Raw genomic sequence first — 25,144 nt, forward strand, 5'->3', positions numbered from 1 at the left:
ACATTTTGTTTATTTCAATAGATTTTTCGGGAACAGCTGGTGATTGGCTACATGCATACTTTAGTGGTAAATTCTGAGATTTTGGTACACCCATCACTCAAGCAGTGCACACTATAACCAGTGTGTAGTCTTTTATCCCTTACCCACTCCTACCTTTCCTTCCCAGTCCCCAAAGTCCATTGTACCATTCTTACGCCTTTTCATCCTCATAGCTTAGCTCCCACTTATGAGTGAGAACGTAAGATGTTTGGGTTTCCTTTCCTGAGTTATTTCATTAGGAAAAAAATGGTCTCCAATTCCAACCAGATTGCTGCAAATGCTATTATTTCATTCTTTTTTTATTCCTTTTTATCATTGAGTAGTATGCCATGGTGTGTGTGTGTGTATATATATATATATACAGTTTTTTTGTTCACTTGTTGGTTGATGAGCCTTTTCCATATTTTTGCAATTGTGAATTATGCTGCTATAAACATGGGTGTATAAGGATCTGAAAAATTTTCTATTGTGAGAAAAGATGTAAATATTCATACGCAATAATAAATTGATTTAAAATGTCAGGGGATGAATTTCTTATTCTCTTTTATAAACAAAGGAATAAGAAAAGTAACAAATAAAGACTCCATCCATGTTATTAATTCGGCCTCACCAATCTCAACTTATCTTTTAAATTAGATTTTAAACATTTTCCAGGATTCCAAAAATGTTATTTTAATTGATATAAATTGTGCACATACTATTCGATGACCTGCTGTTTAAATTCATTGTGGTAGAAAAAAACACAGCACAGAATTTACAATCTTAACCATCTTTTTAAGTATATAGTTCCGTAGTGTTCAGTACATTTACACTGCTGTTGGACAGATCTCCAGAACTTTTCATCTTGTAGAACTGAAACTTTGTATCCATTAAACACAACTCCCCTGGGTACTCTTCCCACATCCCCTGGTAAACACCATTCTGTTTTCTGTTCTATGACTACTATTTTTTCCTTTCTATACACATATGACTTTGAGATACTTTGATATTGCAACGGGGATTTTTCATGCTTTGCAACTTCTCTCAGTTTTTTCACACATGAGGTAAAGCCAATATTAGCTACTTAATGTACTGTTGCTTCAAAATTATGGTCTGGGCCACATTAAATAATATACATGAAGGTACTTTTGATACTGGGGAGTTACTGAGAAATATAACTAGACATTAATTCTACAGAGAAGATGAAATATGTTTTGCCTGTCCCAAATGTGTCAAATTGATTAGAAATTGCAACAAATTAATTAGTAGAGTTTTGTCCCAAATTAGTTAGTAGTTCTGTTTGCTCCAAATCAGTATGGGGCAAAACAGAAGTATATATACGTTAAGTAAGAATTTATAAATTGGGAGTTTATAAACTGATTCTTACGTAAGGTATTTCTGTTTCTGTTTTGCCCCATGCTGATATCATTAAATTACAATATACAGATTTTCTGTTGCATAAATGTACTCTTGATTCTTCAGAGATTATGACACTGTAAAAAAAAGTACATATACTTTGTTTTACAAAAAGATATATATACACACATATATATACATGTATACATATGTGTATGTGTGTATGTATATGTGTGTATGTATATCCCCAACAACAAAACAGAAATGTCTTTTTAATATGGTTGCAAATGCTGCTATGTTTAAAAATATTTAAATATTTTCAGGTTGAAAAATAGGGTTGAAATCTTTGGGAGAATAATTACCAGATTCTATCATGCTGTAAAATGGGTTATTGATACAGTTCCAAATGCTGCCTATATCATGAATCCATTCCTCTGTGTCTCTATTTTGCTATTTTAATAATCCTAGCATGAAATAACTTATAAAAAGATGCAGTCCCATTCATTCCTGTTACCTTGTTTTGTATGCTTCTGTAATGTTCTTCTAAATTATTTTTCTAACCAGTTTTGTGCTAAGATCTGGTACAGAAGTGAGGCCTTGGAGAAGGGATGCTGGCCACCCACGGAGGCAAATAAGACCTGTGTTCCAGGCTGTCAGCAGAGTCCTGGAGGTTTTGTCCATGGCTGTAGTTCAAACTGTGTTCCACAAACACTTGCAATTGTCTGCGGGGCCTGGGAGACATGGGCCAGAATACCCAGGCATGACACAGCTTCAGCTTTCATCTATTTACATACTGGACATCCACACCATTTCACCTGCAAAGGGTTATACTGTTAAAATAAGTAAACAAAATAAACCCTCTCCTTTGTAATATGTGAACTTTAAATTAAAATAAAAAGTAGATTAGCAATGCAAAGTGTCCCTTGCACTTTTTGAGGCCATTGATATACTGCATACACATCAATTAAAAGTACCTCATATTATCACCCTTGGAGAGGATGAAAATCCCCGACTATGGTAGTCTCAAATTTCTACTGCCAATAAATATGGACTGATTAACTTCTGTTATGGATATTAGAAATGCAGCAGCAAGTACATAACTGCACAGGGGCCCTTGCTCTTATGTTCCCCCATTACTTCATTTCTCTGTTACAGTCTAAGTAAGATTCAAATTCCTTTCCTTTAAAATGAAAACCTCTTCCTAGTATTTGTGATACATCACAAGCAGCTTATTTATTAAGAGGTGCTGTCATTTCTTTTTTTCTTTTTATATGGAGTCTCACTCTGTCACCAAGGCTGGAGTGCAGTGGCATCATTTCAGCTCACTGCAACTTCTCCCTCCTGGGTTCAAGCGATTTTCCTGCCTCAGCCTCCCGAGGAGCTGGGATTACAGGGGCCCACCACCACGCCTGGCTAATTTTTGTATTTTTAGTAGAGACGGGGTTTTACCATGTTGGTTAGGCTGGTCTCGAGCTCCTGACCTCATGATCCGCCCGCCTCAGCCTCCCAAAGTGCTGGGATTAGAGGTGTGAGCCACTCCGCCTACCTGAGTTGCTGTTATTTCTTATTCTGTCTTTTACTAAATTTATATAAGGAACTTGTCTTTTCATACTCCTAATGTAAAAAGAGAGAAGCCCAGGCTTGTAAGCCCAACACTTTGGGAACCCAAGGTGGGAGGATCACTTGAGTTCGAGACTAGCCTGGGCAACATGGTGAAACCCTGTTTGTACAAAAAATAAAAGTAAAAAACTTAGCCAGGCATGGTGGTGCACACCTATAGTCCAAGCTGCTCAGTAGGCTGAGGTGGGAACTTCGCTTGAGCACAGGAGGCACAGGTTGCAATGAGCTGTGATCATGTCACGGTACTCCAGCCTGTGTGACAGAACAGGACTCTTTCTCAAAAAAGAGAGAGAGAGAGAGAGAGAGATGAACTAACCAGATAAGACCAGTAAATGCCCAAGGCCAGGCATTTTTTAAAGTATGTTTTTATATCTGCAGTGCCTAGTGCAATGTCTGGCATGTTTAAGATATGTAACACAGATGCTTCTTCACTTATAATGGAGTTACAGCTCAACAAACTCATCATAAGTTGAAAATATTGTAAGTAAAAAATGTCATAAGTTAAAAATGCATTGAATACAGCTAACCTACTAAGCATCATAGCTCATATGGCCTGCTTTAAATGTGCTGAGAAGACTCAGATTACCCTACAGTTGGGCAAAACCACCTACCACAAAGCCTATTTTACAATAAAGATTTGCATGTCTCATGTAATTTATTGCATATTACACTGTAAGTGAAAAAAGACTGTGTTGGTACTCAAATTATAGTTTCTACTGAATGCATATTGCATTTCCATCATCATAAAGTCTAAAAATGTAAGTCAGACTATTATAAGCTGAGGACCGTCTGTGTCTGCATATGAATGATAAATATTTATACAGCTAAATGGTATGTGAATTGGAAGATATTCCAAAATTTTATACCTTTGCAAAAAGTATATCTTATATACTTTTAGATATATTGCATATACATCAATATTGTCAATATTATATTCAATATTATGATATTCAATATATCAATATTATCAATATTATAGCAGATTTATCCAACTTGTTTCAACAGAACATCTGTTCTTTTTGAGATGAAAAATAAAATGTTAAAATGCTTTAGAAGATACCCTTTTGCCATGGGCTGTCCAATGAGTTTCTCATTTGTTGTATCACTTATCTCCTGATCATCATGGATACTGTACTTTTTACTAGCATTTTTGTAGAGATGTATCCATTAATGCATAAGTTAGTTTAAGTCCCAAAGAATAACCTAAAGTGGATGACTTAATGCTTCATCATTTGCTTTTGGGATGAGCATTTGGTCATGGATTATCACAGGCACCTCTGTCTCTTTTAAAACCACATTATATTTTAGAGCTATCTCTTCCCTGACTGTCCCTTAGTGCCAATGACTCAGGATTTCAATCTAAGTTACTAAAAGTCAGCAGGGACTTCTAATTGACCAGTAATTGTTTATACATTTTCATCATCCTTCCAAGTTATGGTTTTAGACTTTTCTCTAAACTCCAAAAATAAAAATAACAATGATATTTAATTAGACATTGTTTTAGTCTGTTATCATGCTGCCAGTAATGACATATCCAAGATTGGGTAATTTATAAATGAAAGTGATTTAATTAACCCAGTTCCACATGGCTGGGGAGGCCTCACAGTCATGGCAGAAGAGCAAGGGACATCTTACATGGTGGCAGGAAAGAGAGCTTGTGCAGGGGAACTCCTCTTTATAAAACCATCAAATCTTGTGAGACTTACTCACTATCACAACAACAGTGCAGGAACGACCCTCCTCCATGATTAAATTACCTCCCACCGGGTCTCACCCATGACATGTAGGAATTGACATTTAAACATTCAATGTTATAGGTAATAGCCATTCAATTCTTTTAACCAGTAACCAATTACCAACTGACATCTAAACATTCAGTGTTATAGGTAAAAGCCATTCAATTCTTTTAACTGGTAACCAATAACCTTTGTTCAGCTCTTTTAACCAATAACCTTGAATGTTTATTTTCTTATTTTATACTCAAAAATACATGTACTACAATAATACAAGCACATTTACCAACATGGGATGATACCATAGCTGAATTGACAAACACCAGAGACCTCTTATAATTACCCTAAAATTGCTATTGGAGCTTGGCTCCCAGCCACATTTATTTTGTCTTTAGAGAGAAGCTTAATAAAATGGAGGCTGCAAACTGAACCCTAAAATAGCATTGCCCTCTCAGACCAGGGCTTTCCCCAATCAACAACATTATGCAAAGGATGTCCCAGATTCCAGCAGCACATCCAAAATTAAATGTCAACTTGTCAGTGAAAATGGCTCAGGCATCTCGACCAAATGCAATGCATATAAAAGTGGCCTCTGTGCACTCAGAGCCCCTCAAGCAAGGGGCTGTGTCCATCAAAGTCACTTTCCAAATTGCATTTGAGAAAGAAGCAACAGCAGAGCATGCAGATTGTCATGTGCCATACATTGCCTGTCTGTATCTCTTTTTCAGAAATGGCCAGAGCCCAGTGGAAGTTGGGGCCTGAAACACTGACCTCTGTGAACATTCTCTGTGAGGGAGAAGCCCCAATCTCAAAAACCAACAAGAAGCAGAAAAAGCACAACTTCCACTTAAGTGGCCAAATATACAAAGTCCAAGGGTGTAGACACCATGAAAATAAAAACGGCCCATGTGCTTGGGTTAGTCTTGAAGTGTTGAGCATCTCTTCATTGAAAGAGGCAGCTTTTACACCATTGTCCCATCTGTATTTTGTTTTCTTGCACATGAAATTCACTGCTTTTTATTTGTTTACCAGAATCTAAACTTCCACCTTTGTAGTTAGCTCTCTGTTCATTTTTATTCTCTGATAACTCATACTCATTCTGCAAGATTTACTTAAACGTATGACCTTCTCAGGTAAGCCTTTTGTAAAATTCTCTCCCCTAGAGGCAGATTTGACCTTCCCAAATCATGATTTTGTAGCTTGCTATTTTACTTGCATTATAGACCTTACAACTGTATTATCATTAAGTTGTATCTTGTATCCTGACAGTTACACAATAGGTTACTATGTGTGTTCATATTTTCACTCACTTTTTATCTCTTGGTACTTTTGTTTCCCGGGATGGTTTTGTAAAATGGGACCTGAGAACACTTCTACTTAGAGACTATCCTGGGTTAAATGGTGTCCCTCCTGAAAGTTTACATGCTGAAGTCCTAAACCTAGTCCTTGAAAATGTGACCAAATTTGGAAACAGGGTGATTGTAGATGGAATTAGCAAAAATGAGGTCATATAGGAGCAGAGTGGGCCACCATATTCCAATATGACTGGCATTCTTATAGAAGACAGAAACTTAGTCACAGACATGCACACAAGAATATCATGTGAAGATGAAGACAGAGATCAGAATGATGCATTTACAAGTCAACAGACACTAAAGATTTTTAGCCAACTATCAAAATCTAAGGGAGTGGCATGGAATAGATGTGTCTCTAACAGCCTTCAGAAAGAATCAACCCTGCAGACACCTTGATCTCAGATTTCTCCAGAACACTGAGGGAAGAAATTTCCATTGACCAAGCCACCTAGTTTGCAGTTTGTAGTACTTTGTTTCAGCAGCCCCAGGGAGCTAATACAGAGACTTACAGTTATATTGGAAAATTTAACTGTAAGTTAAATTTTAAGTTAAACAGGAATATCCATGTCATACTCCTTATCTTTGAAAAAAAATTATTACATTCTTTCTTCTTGTAATTTTGCCGGTTTAAATCAGAAAAGCAAACAGTCCTGTAGGGTCTAAAATAGGGAATCCAAGCACAGGTCTCCAGTCTATCTCTTGTTCTGAAGTGCGAGGAAGTTCTTCTATCCAAGGAGATGGCAGGAGGTTAAACGGCCACGCCAAGTCGTGATTTAGGATGAATCACTGAAAAGGAAGAACATCTGATGTGGTTCCCCAGGCTGGTGATTCAAGAAACATGTGAGATTCTACCCACACCTCCCTTTGAAAGAGGTCACGCAATTTTCTTCAGAATATTCAATTTTAACTTCTTTACCTAAGAATAAATCCATTGACAACACACCCTGAACTGTATGGTGTTAGACTTGAAGAAAACCTTTTTGTCACCTCATTTTTGAGATTCAAGAAATAACAATAAAAGAATGGAGAAAGTTAAATCAACTAGGATTATCATTGAAGAGCAAAATCCCAGCTTTTGAGATGTAATCTCCAAAGATTTAATGAAGATCTGAGTGGCTGTGGTTGAATCTTTCAATATGGTAGGAAGGAAATACCAAAAAACTGTTTTGTAAGATGTTTAACTTAACTTTTAACATTTTTGGTTTTTTTTTTAAACAATGTATTGCTCTGTTGCCCAGGCTAGAGTACAGTGATGTTATCACAGGTCATTGCAGCCTCAAACTCAAACCCTCTCAAGCAGTCCTCCCACCTCACCCTTCCTAGTAGCTGGAACCACAGGTGTGCACCACTATGCCAACTAATTTTTTATTTTTTTGCAGAGATGTTGCCCAGGTTGGTCTTAATCTCCTGGGTTCAAGAAATCCTCCCACCTTGGCCTCCTAATGTGCTGGGATTACAAGAGCATGCCACTGGACTCTGCCTAAAACTTTATTAATCATGGTCTCAACAAATATGCATGCCTTGACTTTAGAGATCAGAGCAAACATCATTTTAGGAATTTGAATGTTGAAGATCCTCAGATCCATTGGCTGATTGACTGTCTGAGTTAGCTCAGGGACACCCACTCTGAGCATGTCCACTATGGACTTGCTCATCTCACAAGGGCTAAGGCAACCTCCTTGTGTCCTGTAGCATTGCTCTGTGTTGCTGTTCTTAAGATGCAGAGAAAGGCACTTCCTGGTTTCACAAGGAGTATCTCTTTCTTCCAAAGTCCCTTAACCACAGAAGCATCCCTTTCTCTTGAAGCAACTATGGGCCTTTCCAAACTTCAGATCTGTTTTGGAGCTTTCTCAGTAAACCAAGAGCTTCCATAGGTGCGGGTCTTCGGCATCTTCATCTTGAAGTCATGAGCATCTAAGCTGATCCTTACACAACTGGTTGCCTCAGAACATGTGACATGGCAGCATAATGTTTTGTTATTATAAGAAAATCCACATAACATAAAATTCACTCTTTAAAGTCTGCAACTCAGTGGGATTTAGTACATTCACAATGGTATGCAACCATCAGCTGTACCTAATGCAAGAATATTTTCATGGCTCCAAAAGGAGACCTGGCACTCATGAATCAGTCGGTCCTCATTTCCCCTCTCCAGCTTTTGGCAATTGCAAACTTACTCTCTGTCTCTATGGATTTACCTACTCTGGATATTTTATACAGATAAAATGGTGTATGTGTGTGTTTTGATATGATAATTCGGAAGCGTCAAGAAAATAAAGCCATCATGCCTAGGACTGCATTCCACAGTGAAATAGATGGATGGTACAGTTTCTACTATTGCAGATAGAAATAAAAGAAACACCATGAGATAAATGAAAATTGCCTGTGTTTTGAGATTTGTATTCATTAATTGATCATACATCATTACTCAGCTGCCCATTTATATCTTTGTCAGTCTAAAGAATCCAAATACTATCATTGTCTGTACTGTCTGACAGTTATTAATGTCCCAGTGTCAGGGTAGGAAAACTGACGTATCCGACTCTTCCTTTACTTTTCAATTCTCACTTTGCTAGATGCTTGTGTCATTTCTTTTTCCTGTAGACCTGTAATTCTCTCACAGATTGACATCTGCTTGCTTTGGTTTGCTTTAAATCATAAACACTGAAAAAAGGACATCGTCTCTAAAGTAAGTAATTTGTTTGAAGGGAAGTTGTATTATGTCTTGTCACACCAGTAACGTTCTGTTGCTCACTGACCTGATCCCGGTTGTCTCTTAAGTTCTGCTTGGACTTGACAGGTTTGAAAAGAGGGAATAAACTGCACTGTGATGTTGAAAATACAGACCACATGAAGTAAAGTTTATTTAAATTGACAACCACCATGCTGGCACTATTTTGCAAATGTAAACCTTTCTTTAGAAACTGATTGTCTAGAATGTAATACTTTATGTACAGGGGAAAAAAACCAAAAACATCAAGTCTTATCTGTCTTCATTTCTGTTTCACTAACCACATCAAGAGAGACAAGAAAAAAAGCTGAAAGAAGGAAAAAAAAATCAAATTGAACATTGGCTAAGCACTAATCTATGAAAACGAAATAAGCAAGCTCAGTTGAGTTAAAATTCATTAACTGAGATTGTTCTTTCATATGTAATGGTTACCTTAAAATTCTTTTAACATTTTTGTGGTTTTCTTGCTTTCCAAGTTTGCAAAGTATCAACTGCAAGGGGCAAAGGTGATTAAAATTTTAAAATAAAGCAATGAGTGGATAGAATTTAATGTTGACACAGATTATCCAAGTGCCAGGTTGTATTTACAATGGAAACCAAAGTTACATTTACAAGTGAACTAATCACTTCTTAGCCACGTAAAGGTTTTTAAAGTAATGAGTCTCATATCATTTTCATAAATTGCCTCCAATACTTTCCACTATAAAGGTGAGAAGCTAGATAGCTTTAACTCCTTTTTAAACAATAAATAAACTGAGTGTTCATGTGACAGTGATTTGCCAAGAGTCCTGAGCTATAAATATCTGGATCTAAATGTGTTTGTCAGGAGAGGCTTCTTGCTTTAAGAACAACCACCAAATCCCAGTGGCTTCACCCAACGAAAGTTCATTTCTTGCTAAGATTGAAGTCCACTATAGGTTGTCTCCCCTGGTAGGGAGAGATAGGTGTCCTATCCACTTTCTTCTTTAAAGACAGGACTGAAAAGAGCTTTGCCTGTTCAAACACATTGAGGTCACCCTGGTCATGAACATTTAGCTGCCAAACAGGATGATAAGAAAGCAAGGCTTGGAGAAGTCTAGGTACACATAATATGCATGTGCCATACATCACTCTTGCGTCAATTCCACTGATGAGAACTAGGAATAGTCCCTAAACACAAGCCATGGGACTCACTGGTCATGTCTCCAACCGCATCCTTAGTTTTTACCATCCTATTAGTTATCTCTACTCAATTTCTCTCTCCCAATATTGTAGCCCCACACTCGTGGTAATATTACTGTGTCCTAGAGATACAGCCTAAATATTTGTATTTCGTTGAGATACAGATGCATATCTATGAGGCCTTATTTGTATTCAGAAACTAATGTTTATATAATCTCAAGTGAAAGAGATGAAGCAAGAGACAAACAAAAGAGGAAATGTTTTTAATAAAGGTGGTTTTCCAAATTGAGCAGTGAAGTGCCTTTCAGTGCCTTAAAATAGCTGTGTGTGCATGTAGCAACAGAACAAGGCTCTCAAATTATAGCATTAACCCTGAAAGAAAGAATTCTCCTGCCTCAGCCACCCAAGTAGCTGGGATTACAGGTGTGCATCACAATACCCAGCTAAATTTTTGTATTTTTAGTAGAGATGGGGTCACCATGTTGGCCAGGCTGGTCTTGAACTCCTGACCTCAAATGATTCACCCACCTCAGCCTCCAAAAGGGCTAAATTAGAGGCATTGAGCTACTGTGCCTGACCCCAAGTAGTATATTAAACAATTGCTATTTTCATTTTTTGTTAGTATTGTAATTGGATCTTTCTGTTACTAGCTTCTGTTTGGTTGCTGTTTGTATTTAAGATGGTATACGTAAAGGCAGAATTTTTTTCTTTTTTAAGAGACAGCGTCTCACTCTGTCACCCAGGCTGGAATGCAGTGGTATGATCATAGCTCAGTGCAGCCTCAACTCCTGGGCTCAAGGAATCCTCCCACTTAGGCCTCCCAAGTTGTAGAGATTACAGGAATAAGCTGCTATACCTGGATAATTTTTTATTTTCATTTTTTAGAGACAAGGGTCTCACTGTGTTGCCCAGGCTGGTCTTAAACTTCTGGGCTCAAGCAATCCTCCCACTTTGGCCTCCCAAGTAACTAGGGTTACAGGCCTGCACCACCACACCCAACTAATTAAAAAAAAATTTTTTTTAGAGACAGAGTTTTGCTAGGTTGCCCTGGCTGGTCTCAAACTCCCAACCCTAAGTGATCCTCTTGCCTCAGGAGAGATAAAATATATTTGTGCATAATAAGATATTAATTTGTAGTTAGAACCTTTATTGAGTAGTTTTACTATGTTTGAAAGAATTTTTTTCCAATACTTATAACATTTTCATTTATGCAACATATATATACTTATCTATTTGTTATCTGCTTTCTAATTTTCTATTTCTTATGTTTCTTGTGTCAGATTGGTTTGAGTACAACTTCCATAATACTCTTCATGGTGTGGTGGGGAACATCTTTCAAAAAGTTGTGATGTTGCAAGAATTTCTATGTTTTTGCCACTAAACACAATTCTCATTTCTGTCTCTATAAACATGCATGTATAACATTAAAATATGTTTTTCCAATTTGTTTTCAATTTGAAAATAAACTTATAAATGTCTTTTCAGATTCTATCATGATGTTTATAATTTTTCTATATGAATTCTTTATCTGCAAAATGAAATTAATATATTTCTGTTTAATAATGAATTATTCTTTATTTCTAATGTGAACCCCCACATAATAGGTATACAGTTAAAAATGTGTTGCATATTACACTTTCAAATGTTTTACTTCAACTTAGTCACATTTGTAAGGGGAGCTGCCTTATAGCTTTCTTTTGAAAATGTTCTTAAATCATTTTCCCTGGAACTACATGAAAATCAATGCATTTATCTCCTTTCTCTGCATTCTAGAATAATTTTTTAAAAATGTTGAAATGATCTGTCTTTCAAAGTTTTAATAGAATTTCACTCTTATGCCACTGGCCTTTGGGGTATTAGGGATCACTTCCTGATAATTTCTTATGTTTCCTGGAAGTAATTACACTCGGTTTTCAAAATCCCCTTGGAGTCATGTTGGTAATTCATATTTTTGCAGATAATTATTTTGTGGAAAGCAATTCATAATGCACCCCTACTGTCTGTGTAAATTTCGTTGAATTTCTGCATCCATTGTGAGTGAGTAGTGGAGTTGGTCACAAGTTCTTTCAACAATAAGGTTTCTAGTTCCATTGCTGATCTTCTTGTTGGTTTGTTTGTGTTCAGGGAAGAGATGCATAAGAGATGACTGTGCTCATTCATAAACCACCTATTCAGTCTTTCCTAAAATCTCACTGTCTTTGCCTCTTCAATAATCACAGTTCTTGATTCTTCTACCATAGTGACTATGAGACATGTGTATATGACTTTAGAGGAAGATTCCATGATGGTGCCAGACATTTGTCTCTCAGCACTTTCTAAATGTCAGTGTTCTCCAAACTTCCAGATTGGACCCACCTCCTTATTTATACCAAATCCTTCTCTGCAACAATCTTAACCAAAACACTTGAGATTTACCTCCTACCACATTCATACATTTCTATCCTGAGTTGTTCTTGTTTTTGTTGCTTAAATTTGCTTATACCTCTCACTTGGAACATGACAAAACATACTTTTACATATTTTCTATACTATGTTTGTCTTTCTATAGTCCCTAAAATGGTATCAACATTCATCTAGGTCTTCTTTAACTCCTCACTTTCTCATTACCTTGAATTTAAATAATTGCCAAGTAAACAACTGATAATCTGATAATTATGCAGCTGTTTGGGGGCTCCTACTAAAAATAATAAATGCTGGTTTTGTTTTTCTTCTTTATATTATCACTGGGGAAGAAAATCAAAGAAATTTATAAGCATGGTGTAAAATTTTTTTTCACCATGGTCTGGGTGAACAAAGCTTTAAGAATTCTGTAACATCTCTGTGGAATGCATGAAAGCTGAGATCCGTGTGATAGTATACTTAGAATGCATCAGGGCTTATCATAGAAACACTCCACAGAAGTGTGGTTTTATGAATAAATCTTATTTTCCAGGCAGATTTTAAATTTATTAGGATGCAGTGCAAGGCTCTGTATTTCATGTTATCTTTCTCAAAGATTAAGTTTCAAGGGAACTACTATTTAAGAGTTTGAATGAAAACACACACACACACACACACACACACACACACACACACACAGTTAATCTCTGAACAACTCCAGGGTTAGGAATGCCACCTTCCTCTGTAGTTGAAAATGCATATATAACCTTTACTCTTCAAAAACTTAAGTACTAATAGCCTACCATTGAATGGACTCCTCACTTATAACATGAACAGTCAATTAACCCATATTTTATATGCAATATGTATCATATACTGTATTCTTACAATAAAATAAGCTAGAGAAAAGAAAATGTTATTAAGAAAATCATCAAGAAGATAATATATCTACTATTCATTAAGTGGAAGTGAGTCATTGTTAAAGTCTTCATCCTTGTCATCTTCGCATTGAGCAGGCTGAGGATGAGGAGGAAGAGGAGGGGTTTGTCTTACTTTCAGAGATGGCAAAGTAGGAAGGAAATCTACGTAGAAGTGGACCCATGCAGTTAAAACTTGTATTGTTCAAGGGCCAATTGTATATGCGTGGAGAGAGAGAAAGAAAGAGGGATAGAAAAAGGAACACAGACAGAGATAGATAGATAATAGACAGATAGATGATAGATAGAATGGTGAATAGATGGAGAGATGAATTGATGGATGGATAAACAGATAGCTATGACTGCTGGATATATAGATAGGTATGATTGATGGATAGATAGCTAGGCAACCTCAAGGCTTGAAATCATTTCAAACAGTGATCAGGAAGATCATATATTTTCTAGGATCAAAGAAGGAATATTATGAATAAGTAATGTCTTGCTACTAAAAAGTTTAGATCACAATTTAGAACCTGGCCTCTGAGTTAAAACTAATAGAATGGAATTTAAATGTGATAAACATGACATGCTTGTGTAACACGAACATGCAACAGATTGAAGGTTACCAGTGACATGAATATGAATATCCCAGGTGTTGTAGAAGGATGTAGAAAAGGTAGACTTGAAAATTTCAAATGGTCTTTGCACTGAGTATTTCTTGCCCTTTTCTGTCTTTTTTGCATTCATATCAATTTTCTAAGTGTTTCTTGATTTCTTCATGAATATTACCACATCTCTATTGCCTGTAGCCTGGAGTGGTGATAATCTACAGATATTTTTTTGTCCCCCATGTTAGGGTACGCACATGGTATACAACAGCTTGGGGAGATAACCCTTCCACAAATTTAAATCTTGATGAGAGGAGTGGAAGGCTTGAAGAGTGTTGACCCTCTGAGCCATTTTCTTTTTATTATTATTATTTTTTCTTTTTAGAGATGAGGCCTCACTGTTACCCAAGCTGGTCTCAAACTTCTGGGCTTGAGCAGTCCTCCTGCCTCAGCCTCCCAAAGTGCTGGGACTACAGGCAAGAGCCACCACATCTAGCCTCTCTGAGGCATTCTGTCAACTGTGTCTTGCCTCACTAAACTCTTCCACATGGAAGCTTTCATTGTAGTTTCTGCTTTCTGACTCCTGAGTACTTATTCCCAAGCCCAATTCTGTAGCCTTCTTCTAATCCTGAGATGGTCAGAGGTCCTTCCAAAAATGCACTCTTGCTCTGCTTACTAAACCAAAGCTCTTTCCTCCAGCCAAAGAAGCTCCACTCTTGCTCATGAAAATCACAGTTCATGTGGTGAACAATGTCCACAGGCTGAAGTTTTATCCTAACACTGCAGGAATCTTCCTTTATTTGTCATTCACTAAGAACTTTGAGTGTTTATTCTGTCTCAGGCATTGTTCTAGAAGCTCTGGATACTATAAGATAGCAGTCCCCAACCTTTTTGGCACCAGGAATTAGTTTCATGGCAGACAATTTTTACATGGACTAGGGGTTGGGCGGATGGTTTCAGGATGATTCAAGTACATTACATTTATTGTGTGCTTTATTTCTATTATCATTACATTGCCATATATAATGAAATAATTATACGACTCAGCATAATGTAGAACCAGTGGGAGCCCTGAGCTTGTTTTCCTGCAACTAGACAGTCCCACCTAGGGGTGATGAGAGACAGTGACAGATCATCAGGCACTAGATTCTCATGAGGAGCATCAACCTAGATCTCTTGCATGAACAGTTCACAATAGGATTCGAGCTCCTATGAGAATCTAATGCCGCTGCTGATCTGACAGGAGGCGGAGCTCAGGTGATAATGTCAGCGATGGGGAGTGGCTGTAAATACAGATGAAGCTTCAATTGCTTGCCCGATGCTCACTTGCTGCTATATGGCCCAGTTCCTAACAGGTCACAGACCCACTGGGGACTTCTGGAATAAGAGACACAGCAGATAAACACAGCTGCCCTCAAGGAAAAAGTGGTCTTAGGTGGGGAAACAAATCATCTTATTCATTCTTTAAATTTTGATAACATCAAGGAATAAAAACTAATTTTAAAGAAGCATCTAAATCCCTTCTAATCTTAAGTGTTATGCTACAATGGGCACATGAAATGACGGTCATCCTCAGTATCTGGAGGGGGCGGTGGGGATTTGTTCCAGGGCCCCTGTGAATACCAAAAGTCATGTGTGGGGGCCAATGCCTTTGAATCCCTAAGAGTTTGCTGAAAATCGTGGATGTGAGGCAGATTGATTAATAGGATAAAAGACATACAAATGTTTTTAATGTGTATACATGGGAGCCTTCAGAGTGATGAACCAAAGATACAGGGGAATTGTCCATTTTTATGCCTTGGTTCAAGAAAGTATGAACAGCCATGTAGAAATAGGATTGGACAAAAAGGGCCTGATCTAATGTTAAAAACATTAAAGAATTTTTTAAAATGCCAAATTTGTGGTGTTCCCTATCTTCCAGAATCTTCATGGGAAAAATTGCTTAAATAAGAAAAAAAGATTATTTCCCAGTAGGACAATTTTGTCACCAATCACAGAGATTCTCTGACAAATATCCCTCAAATTAAAAAGTGTCAGGACTTGACCTCAACACCATAATTAATCACAGCTTATTTTAATGTAACAAATTAGAAATAGGAGCAAAGCAGTATTTATTAATGAAAAGAAGTCACAATAAAAAGAACATGTCAGAAATAGTTTTTAAAAGTCCTTCTATGCTCTCCACAGCTGTTGGGTCATTTTATAGCTTTCTTTTGTGCGTTTTAGAAACATTTTCATTTACTTCAAATATGTTTCATATATTTCAAAGTCATTTTATTCTCAGGATCTTATGCTTTAATAGTCATGATGTAGTCATTTCTTTTTACCATATTAATTTCAAACAAAATAGTCTTGTTCCTTATGACAAGCGATCGAAATTGATTTTTACCTGAGTATTTTAGAAAATCCACTTAAGATCCTTAAATAGTTTCAAGTAGGTTGTGTGGGATGTTCTAACAAGGCAATGACATCATCCACATGGTGGTTTATTTTTACTATCTCTTGCTAATAATTTTAATTATTGGTCAGATATCATGTTAGGGAGATCATGTAGAATAAAATTGCTAAAAATTAAATATTCTTGATTAAATTATAGCTATTCATAAATATAGAGTAAGTCAACTATATTACTTGTATGTTATGTTAGATAGTGCTTTCACACATATATATATATATGTAAAATATAAAGAATTATCATATTCCTGGTTTACTAAGAAACAGCAAGTATATACAAAAACAACATTTTAATTTATTTTCATGATTTACTAATATACAGAGCAATTGGGGATATAGATCTGCTGTCGGTTGAACATGAGCAATAGCTCTTTGAACTTACCTTCAACATCTGTAAAAATCTGGATGAGGTTATCTACTATGTTGGGCTGCAATGAGAATGGAATAAAATAATTTAAGAAAAGAGCTTTTCCAGCATCTCGTAAATATTAAGGGGTAAAGAAATGACATTTATAATACTAAGTACTGGTGTATTTAATTAATTCTGAACACTATTACCTCATGCCTTGACTTCTACTGAGTCAGGCTTATACAGTAAATACTATACTTCTATTGAGGCAGGCTTATATACATTATTACCTCATGCCTTGACTTCTATTGAGTCAGGTTTATATACTAAAAGGAGATCATTTGCTCATGTGCTTAACTATATTAATGTACAATCAAATGCTCAACAAACTTTTAAACTTAGAGGAGGCCAGACACAGTGGCCTATGCCTGTAATCCCGGTACTTTGGGAAGAAGAGGCAGAAGGAACATTTGAGCTCAGGAATTCAAGACTAGCCTAGGAAACAAAGTGAGGTCCCATCTCTACAAAAACTACGAAATAAAATTAAAAAAAAAAAAAAATTAGCCAGGCATAGTGGCGCAGGCCTGTAATCCCAGCTACTCAGGAGGCTGAAGTGGGATGATCATTTGAGCTCAGGAGTTCAGGACCAGCCTAGGAAACAAAGTGAGGCCCCATTTGTACAAAAATATAAGAAAGAAAGAAGAAAAGGAGGAAAGAAAGAGAGAGAGAGAGAGAGAAAGAAAGAAAGAAGAAAAAGAAAGAAAGAAAAGAGTGGAAGACAAAAAGAAAAGAGAGAAAGACAGAAAGAAAGAAAAGAAAGACAGAAAGAAGGGTTAGCTGGGTGTCATGGCTCAGACCTGTAGTCCTAGCTTGAACCCTGGGAAAGTCAAGGCTGCAGTGAGCCTTGATCTGGGAAGGTCAAGGTCATGCCACTGAACTGCAGCCTGAACAACAGAGCGAGACCCTCTTTTTTAAAAAAATAAACAAGAAGAAACAAAAAACAAAATGTAGAGCAAGTACCTAAAGCCATGTAGCCACTCATTTTGTATTATCTTTAATGCAATGCTAAAATCATTGCCTTTTAACATTTTAGTTCTCATTTTTTATGTACAGTAATAATTTAGATTAACCTGTTTTATTTTGTGCTGGTACACTTGTATATGTAAATTGTATATGATATAAATTACATATATAAAAATTGTATACATATAAATTGTATTCATTTTAACATTATACTTCTCATTTATTACATATAGTCATAATTTAGATTGATCTGTTTTATTGTGTACTACACTTACATATATTATATAGTGTAAATTTTGTGTGTTTCACATATATGAATTTTATACATTTTAACATTTCATTTTTAATCTTATATACATTCATGATTTAAATTGGTCTAAATTTTATTTTGTGGTACATTTCTTTATATATTAATTATATATAAACTATGCACATAATTTTGTAAAGGTTTGATTATATTGGCATTTCATTATATATTTTATTTCCAGAAGTATTTGATATGTATCAATTTTGACTCACTGAATGTCTTTTTCATTGTCCATTCTAAGTTATGCTTCATTTTTCTCTATTTCTGTATATGTTCTACTCATTTTTTTAAACAATGAATATGTCATATATTTACTCATCTGTGAGAACTTTTATATCCTAAAATAAGTGTTTGCCACATTTGCACCTGGAACTCTTATCAGATGTAGCACATGAGGTAACAGATATTCTTCTTCAGTAGTTATCTCAATGTTGCACCCACGTTTTCCTGCTTTTGGTGTCGCGAAAGGAAGTTTCAGCTATATTAGGCGATCTGTCCATACCCACAGCATTCCTCATACCTTTGTATAATATTTTTCATTACAAATGCAGTTTAAGAGCTCTGCCTGAGTGTGCTTAGGCAAAAGTGACATCTCCCCTGTGTAAAACGCAATGATAGCTGTGATTTTCTTTCCTTTTTTTTTTTTTTTTTTTTTCCTGGTGATAGCTGAACCTTGGCTGGGGGAATAAAGTTGAAGATATGTATGAAGTATTCTCCTCTGCAGAATGTTATTAATGAGTGTAGCTCTGTGTTCCTTCACACACAAGCATATACAGAGATGGATGCAAAGAAGACTGGCCGTTCTAATTTTGAAAATTCCAGAGATACCATCTCACGCCAGTTAGAATGGCGACCATCAAAAAATCTGGAGACAACAGATGCTGGAGAGGATGTGGAGAAATAGGAACACTTTTACACTGTTGGTGGGAGTGTAAATTAATTCAACCATTGTGGAAGACAGTGTGGCGATTCCTCAAGGACCTAGAAATAGAAATTCCATTTGACCCAGCAATCCCATTACTGGTTATATATCCAAAGGATTATAAATCGTTCTCCTATAAGGACACGTGCACACGAATGTTCATTGCAGCACTGTTTACAAGAGCAAAGACCTGGAACCAACCCAAATGCACATCGTTGATAGACTGGACAGGGAAAATGTGGCACATATACACCATGGAATATTATGCAGCCATCAAAAATGATGAGTTCTTGTCCTTTGTAGGGACATGGATGAACCTGGAAACCATCATCCTCAGCAAACTGACACAAGAGCAGAAAATCAAACACCGCATGTTCTCACTCATAGGCGGATGTTGAACAATGAGAACACATGGACACAGGGAGGGGAGCATCACACACTGGGGTCTGTAGGGGGGAAATAGGGGAGGGACAGTGGGGGGTGGGGAGTTGGGGAGAGATAGCATGGGGAGAAATGCCAGATATAGGTGATGGGGAGGAAGGCAGCAAATCACACTGCCATGTGTGTACCTATGCCACAATCTTGCATGTTCTTCACATGTACCCCAAAACCTAAAATGCAATAAAAATACAAACAAACAAACAAAAAGGCTTTTTGTTTCAGATTTAAAGTTCACATGAGTGACTTTGGGGCTTATAAAAACCCTCTGATCATTGACATGTTCTCATGGTTTTCGTTAGCAAATAGCATCACCATGTTGAACCTGAGCTTCTACCACCTCCATTTCAGAGGTCATGGCATTAAAAAGAGACACCAGTGATACTTTCTCTTGGTCTGATACATAAGAACTGTGGGTGGGAAAACATCAATAAACTTTTATAAAATGGACTGAAGGTCAGCAGATGTGCAGTAATGATAAATATGTCCTTTGTTGAGATGTTGCCTTACGGTCAAAATCAATCTTGTAAATGGTAAGATCAGGATAAGCTATTCACAGCACATTTGAATCCAGCCTCCTTTCAGAGAAAACAACTGATTATAATACTTTTGAATTCTAGTTTAGAAGATTGAGAAAGAAAAAATGGATTATTTCTGTATTTCCCCCTTGTGAATACAAATTACCCTATTATAAAGACACATGCACATGTATATTCATTGCAGCACTATTTACAACAGCAAAGACATGGAATCAACCTGCTCCTCAATGGGAGAGTAGATAAAGAAAATGTGGTACATATACACCATGGAATATTATGCAGCCATGAAAAAGAATAAGATCATGTTCTTAGCAGGAACATGGATGGAGCAGGAGGCCATTGTCTTTAGCAAATTAATGTAGTAACAGAAAACCAAATAACATGTTCTCACTTATAAGTGGATGCTAAATAATGAGAACACATGGACGACACCTATGTAGAGGAGAACAACACACACTGGGGCCTAATGGAGGATGGAGGGTGGGAAGAGGGAGAGGATCAGGAAAAATAATTAATGGGTACTAAGCTTAATAACTGGGTGACGGTTTCCAAAACCATCATTCTCAGCAAACTGACAGAAGAGCAGAAGATCAAACACTGCATGTTCTCACTCATAGGCGGGTGTTGAACAATGAGAACACATGGACACAGGGAGGGGAGCACTACACACTGGGGTCAGTTGGGGGGAAATAGGGGAGGGACGGTGGGGGGTGGGGAGTTGGGGAGAGATAGCAAGGGGAGAGATGCCAGATGTAGGTGATGGGGAGAAAGGCAGCAAATCACACTGCCATGTGTGTACCTATGCAACAATCTTGCATGTTCTTCACATGTACCCCAAAACCTAAAATGCAATAAAATTAAAAAAAAATAAATAACTGGGTGACAAAATAATCTACAACAAACCCCCACAACACACGTTTACCTATATAACAAACCTGCACATGTATCTCTAAACTTAAAAGTTAAAAAATATTTCCCCCTTGTTTAAACAACCCAGTAAATAACACATTTATTGCAATAACTGAAGTTAATAAAACAGCTTCATTCCCTTGAAAGATTCAGACAGACTAAAGGATGGAAGATGGGCCAGTTGCCCAGAAATTGATTCACAGTACCCCATGTTGAGTCTGTTTTGATTATAGAAAAATCCAAATATGGCTAATGTTGCATTATTTCAAACTATTTTCTAATAGCAAAATAAGGTGATGGGAAAGCATGATGAATGTTATAATTTAGACAGGAACATTTTATCATCATGCAGTCATTAGTTATGATCACCCAAATCTTTTTGACCATCTGCCTCCAATTCAGTGTGCAATTTAACCAGAGCCCCCTCTGGTTATACAGTTCTTTGCTTAAGCTATAAATTGGCCATTGAACTGGCTTGGTTTGTACACATAAGCTGTAAATTGGGCACTGAATTGGTTTGGTTTGTACACATCTGGCTTGGTTTGTATACATAAGCCTTCTGGAAAATATTTTAAAAACTCTTGAAAGCTTGGGCAAATATCATGGGGAAGAGGTAGGGACTTTTAAAAACTAAATTCTACCTTTTAACCAAAACAAATTTATTCCACAATCTCATCTGTGGCTCTGGGCCAAGACCTTTTATATGGTTTGGCTTTTTGGGGAAAGGGTGAGTTAGACTTGTTTTTTTGTGTAAAAATGAGCGTACTGTTTTTGTTTCATATCCATATTTTTTGGTTGAAAGACAAAGAACTTTTGGCTTGTATTTTATGCAAATCTCATCTCTAACATTTGGTTCATAAAGGAGGACCCCTCAATTGTCTAATAATATATGTCACAGTGAACACATACATGGATTTATTGGAAAACACCCCTATTTATTTGTAGATACTGTATTTGTGGAGCCCTTTTGTGTTTTTGATGGAAGTATTACAAATTGGAGGGGTATTCTATCTACCAGTGTGGTGAAAACACTGATCTTCTAAAACCAGGCAGACTGAAGACACACTTTCTCACAACATTTAAAAAGTACGCAATTTATAATGTATACTTTTGAACCTTGGCTAGGGAAAATGAAGTTGAAGATATGTATGAAAGCTCTCCTTTGCAGAATATTATAAATGAGTGTAAAAGGTATACATTTTATAATAAATTATTTTAATGCTTTCAAATTCTCTCACATACAGCATCTTGCACCATTATTTCCTGCACATGTTGACACATGTTAAAGAATTATGACATCCTAGTAGGAAAGAAAGCAGTGAGCAAAGACAGACACCCACTTAGCTATCCAGAGTTTTATTATTGGTTCTTATGATCAGACCATGTTAAAAGACACCTTCAATGTCTATATATTAACAATCATTTTCTAAAGTAATATATTTCCATATTTGCAATGGAAAGCTATTGCAAAGAAATAGAGACAATCTGCACTCACTCTGTAGCTCCATGGTTCCTATCTCTGCTTTCTTTTCCACTCTCCCCTTTTGAATATATCAGCTCTTGGAAATATTGATTCTTCATAATCAAAAAAATGTTTAACCACATAGAATAATATATGCTTATTAACATTAGAGATTTTCTAAGTGAGATTTCTACCTATTGAACAACATATTATTTTATCATTTTTTATAAGATAGAGATTGAAATGGTCAACCAAAGTGGAACAAAATATATCACAAAGCGATTCTCTTACATCTATTTAGTTTCCTTTGTGTCTCTCAGGGCTTCGCAGCTCATTTCTTTTTTGGTGTTGTATTCTATTGCTGGAAGAACTGCAGTTTGTACATTTACCTGTTGAAGGACATTGGGGATGTGAATTCTACTTTAAGGTTTAAGGTCCAGCTACAGATATTCTTCTGAACATCAAGGTTTATGTATTTAGAACGTTTATCATTCCATATAAAGCCTCAAACCTGTTTCAGAAACATTAACAGGGATCATTTTCAGCTTTAAGACGAAAACATGTGATAGAATATCAATTAATTTCCATAATTCATCATACTGCAGTGCTATTGTGTTTGCATAATTGATTATACTATAAAGCCACAATAGAATGGTTTCCAGCATTTAATGTTAACTATTGAAAAAACAGAATGCTGTCATTAAAAATGGGTTAAGAATGATCTCCAGGCAACAATAATCTTTAGGTACTTCACTAATAATTTGACAGTGTGGACGGATATTTTGATGGTAAGAAAACTAGGAAGTTTGCATTGTTTTCACGATTTTTGTACTTTACCGATCAGTGATGCCTTATTGACATGTCAAAACCTTAATCATTGGTGGCAAAGTGACGATTGATGATTGATCAGAAACTTCCCGGGGGCATCTACTCAAGGGTGATGGGGGAAAGGTATCACAAGAGATCATTTGTCCGGCAATGATGTTTCTTTCAATAAGTGGCTTTTGTTTAAAAGCTCAAGATGGCCAGGCACAGTGACTCACACCTGTAATCCCAGCACTTTTGGAGCCTGAGGTGAGCAGATCACAAGATCAGGAGTCTGAGACCAGTCTGGCCAACATGGTGAAACCCTGTCTTAACTAAAAATACAAAAAAAACTAGCCAGGCATGGTGTTGTGCGCCTGTAATCCCTGGGAGGCAGAGGCAGGAGAATCACTTGAGCCCAGGAGGAAGAGGTTTCAGTAAGCCAAGATTGTGCCACGGTGCTCCAGCCTGGGTGACAGAGCAAGACTCCATCTCGGGGCAAAAAAAAAAAAAAAAAGAAAAAAAGATGATAAGCCTTTTGTCAGCTTGAATATCTGCCTTCTCTTGTTACCAAACCAAATAGAAAGCTATACATTATACTATATATATATTATAGAGCATTATAATGAGAAAGCCCTGGTTTCAGATTTGTCTCCGAAGAACCACCCAGGACACAGGGCTTCGGAACCCTTGTCCTATCCCAGATAGTAATCAAAGATTAGAGAGAAGGGTTAAGACCTGGTAATTCTGTAATTCCATGGCAATTCCAAAAAAATTGTTCATAACTCAAACTGCACGAAAGCTCCTAGTCAATTTCAATCATTAAGAAATCCAAACAGGTCTAGATGTATTCTGACTTCTTTTAGTGGATATAGATGTATGCTTATTTTAAAAGTATGAACTATTGACAACATCTTTCTACATTTATCCATAAAACTTTAATATATCAACATAGATTAATTCCTTATTTTCTTTATTTCAAAGCCCATGCATTTTTCTCTCCATCTTTAAAAAGATTTACTTTTAAATTACTTCCTAGAATTCTTTAAACTGTGGCTTAGATCCACCCAGAAGAAAAAAAAGTTCACATATGACCATATAATTTTCAAACAGTAAATGGACAAAACCATTTTATCTAACCTCTCTCCCAAGGCAACAACCTATTCCAAAATCCTAGCAAACTCATAATTCTCAGGAAAACCAATTCCATTCAAAATTGATAGACTTTTTGTTTTTCATATTATTATTCTTTTGAAATGTTAAGAGAAGTTTTAGCTTTACAGTAAAAATGAGTGGAAAATACAGAGTTTTCCCATATCTCTTTTTTTGTTTTTGTTTTGAGACGGGATCTCACTATCACCCAGGCCAGGGTGCAATGGCACAATCATAGTTCATAGCAGCCTCTACCTCCTGGGCTCAGGTGATCCTCCTGCCTCAGACATCCAAGTAGTTGGGACTACAGGTGCATGACACCGTGCTTGGCTAATGTTGTTTTTTTTTTTTTTTTTTTTTTGCTTTGTATTTTTTTGTAGAGATGGGGTTTTGTCTTGTTGCCCATGGCTGATCTGGAATTCCTGGGCTGAGGCCATCCAACCCTTTCAACCTCCCAAAGTTTTGGGATTACAGGCATGAACCACCATGTCTGGCCACCTATACATCTCTTAACCCTACATATCCACAACCTCCCTCACTGTCAACATCCGCCATCAGAGTGGTACATTTTTTGTGATTGATGGACCTACCTGGGAACATCATTATCATCCAAAGTCCATCGTAGTTTATAGTAGGATTCATTATTGGTGTTGCACCTTCTGGGGGTTTGAATAAATGTAGAATTGCATGTACCCTTCAGAATAGCATCACAAAGAATAGTTTCACCTCCCTAGAAATCCCGTTCTCCACCTATTCATCCCTTCCTCCCCCCACTTCCGGGGAACCACTATCTTCACAGTTCTCCAGAATGTTCCTATACAATATGCAGCATTTTCAGACCGGCTTCTTTCACTTAGTAACATGCATTTAGTTTCCTTTGTGTCTTTCAGGGCTTTGCAGCTCATTT

This window comes from Sapajus apella, unplaced genomic scaffold, assembly GCF_009761245.1.
Source record: "Sapajus apella isolate SASKATOON/1434 unplaced genomic scaffold, GSC_monkey_1.0 scaffold17, whole genome shotgun sequence".
In the NCBI taxonomy this organism is placed as follows: Eukaryota; Metazoa; Chordata; class Mammalia; order Primates; family Cebidae; genus Sapajus; species Sapajus apella.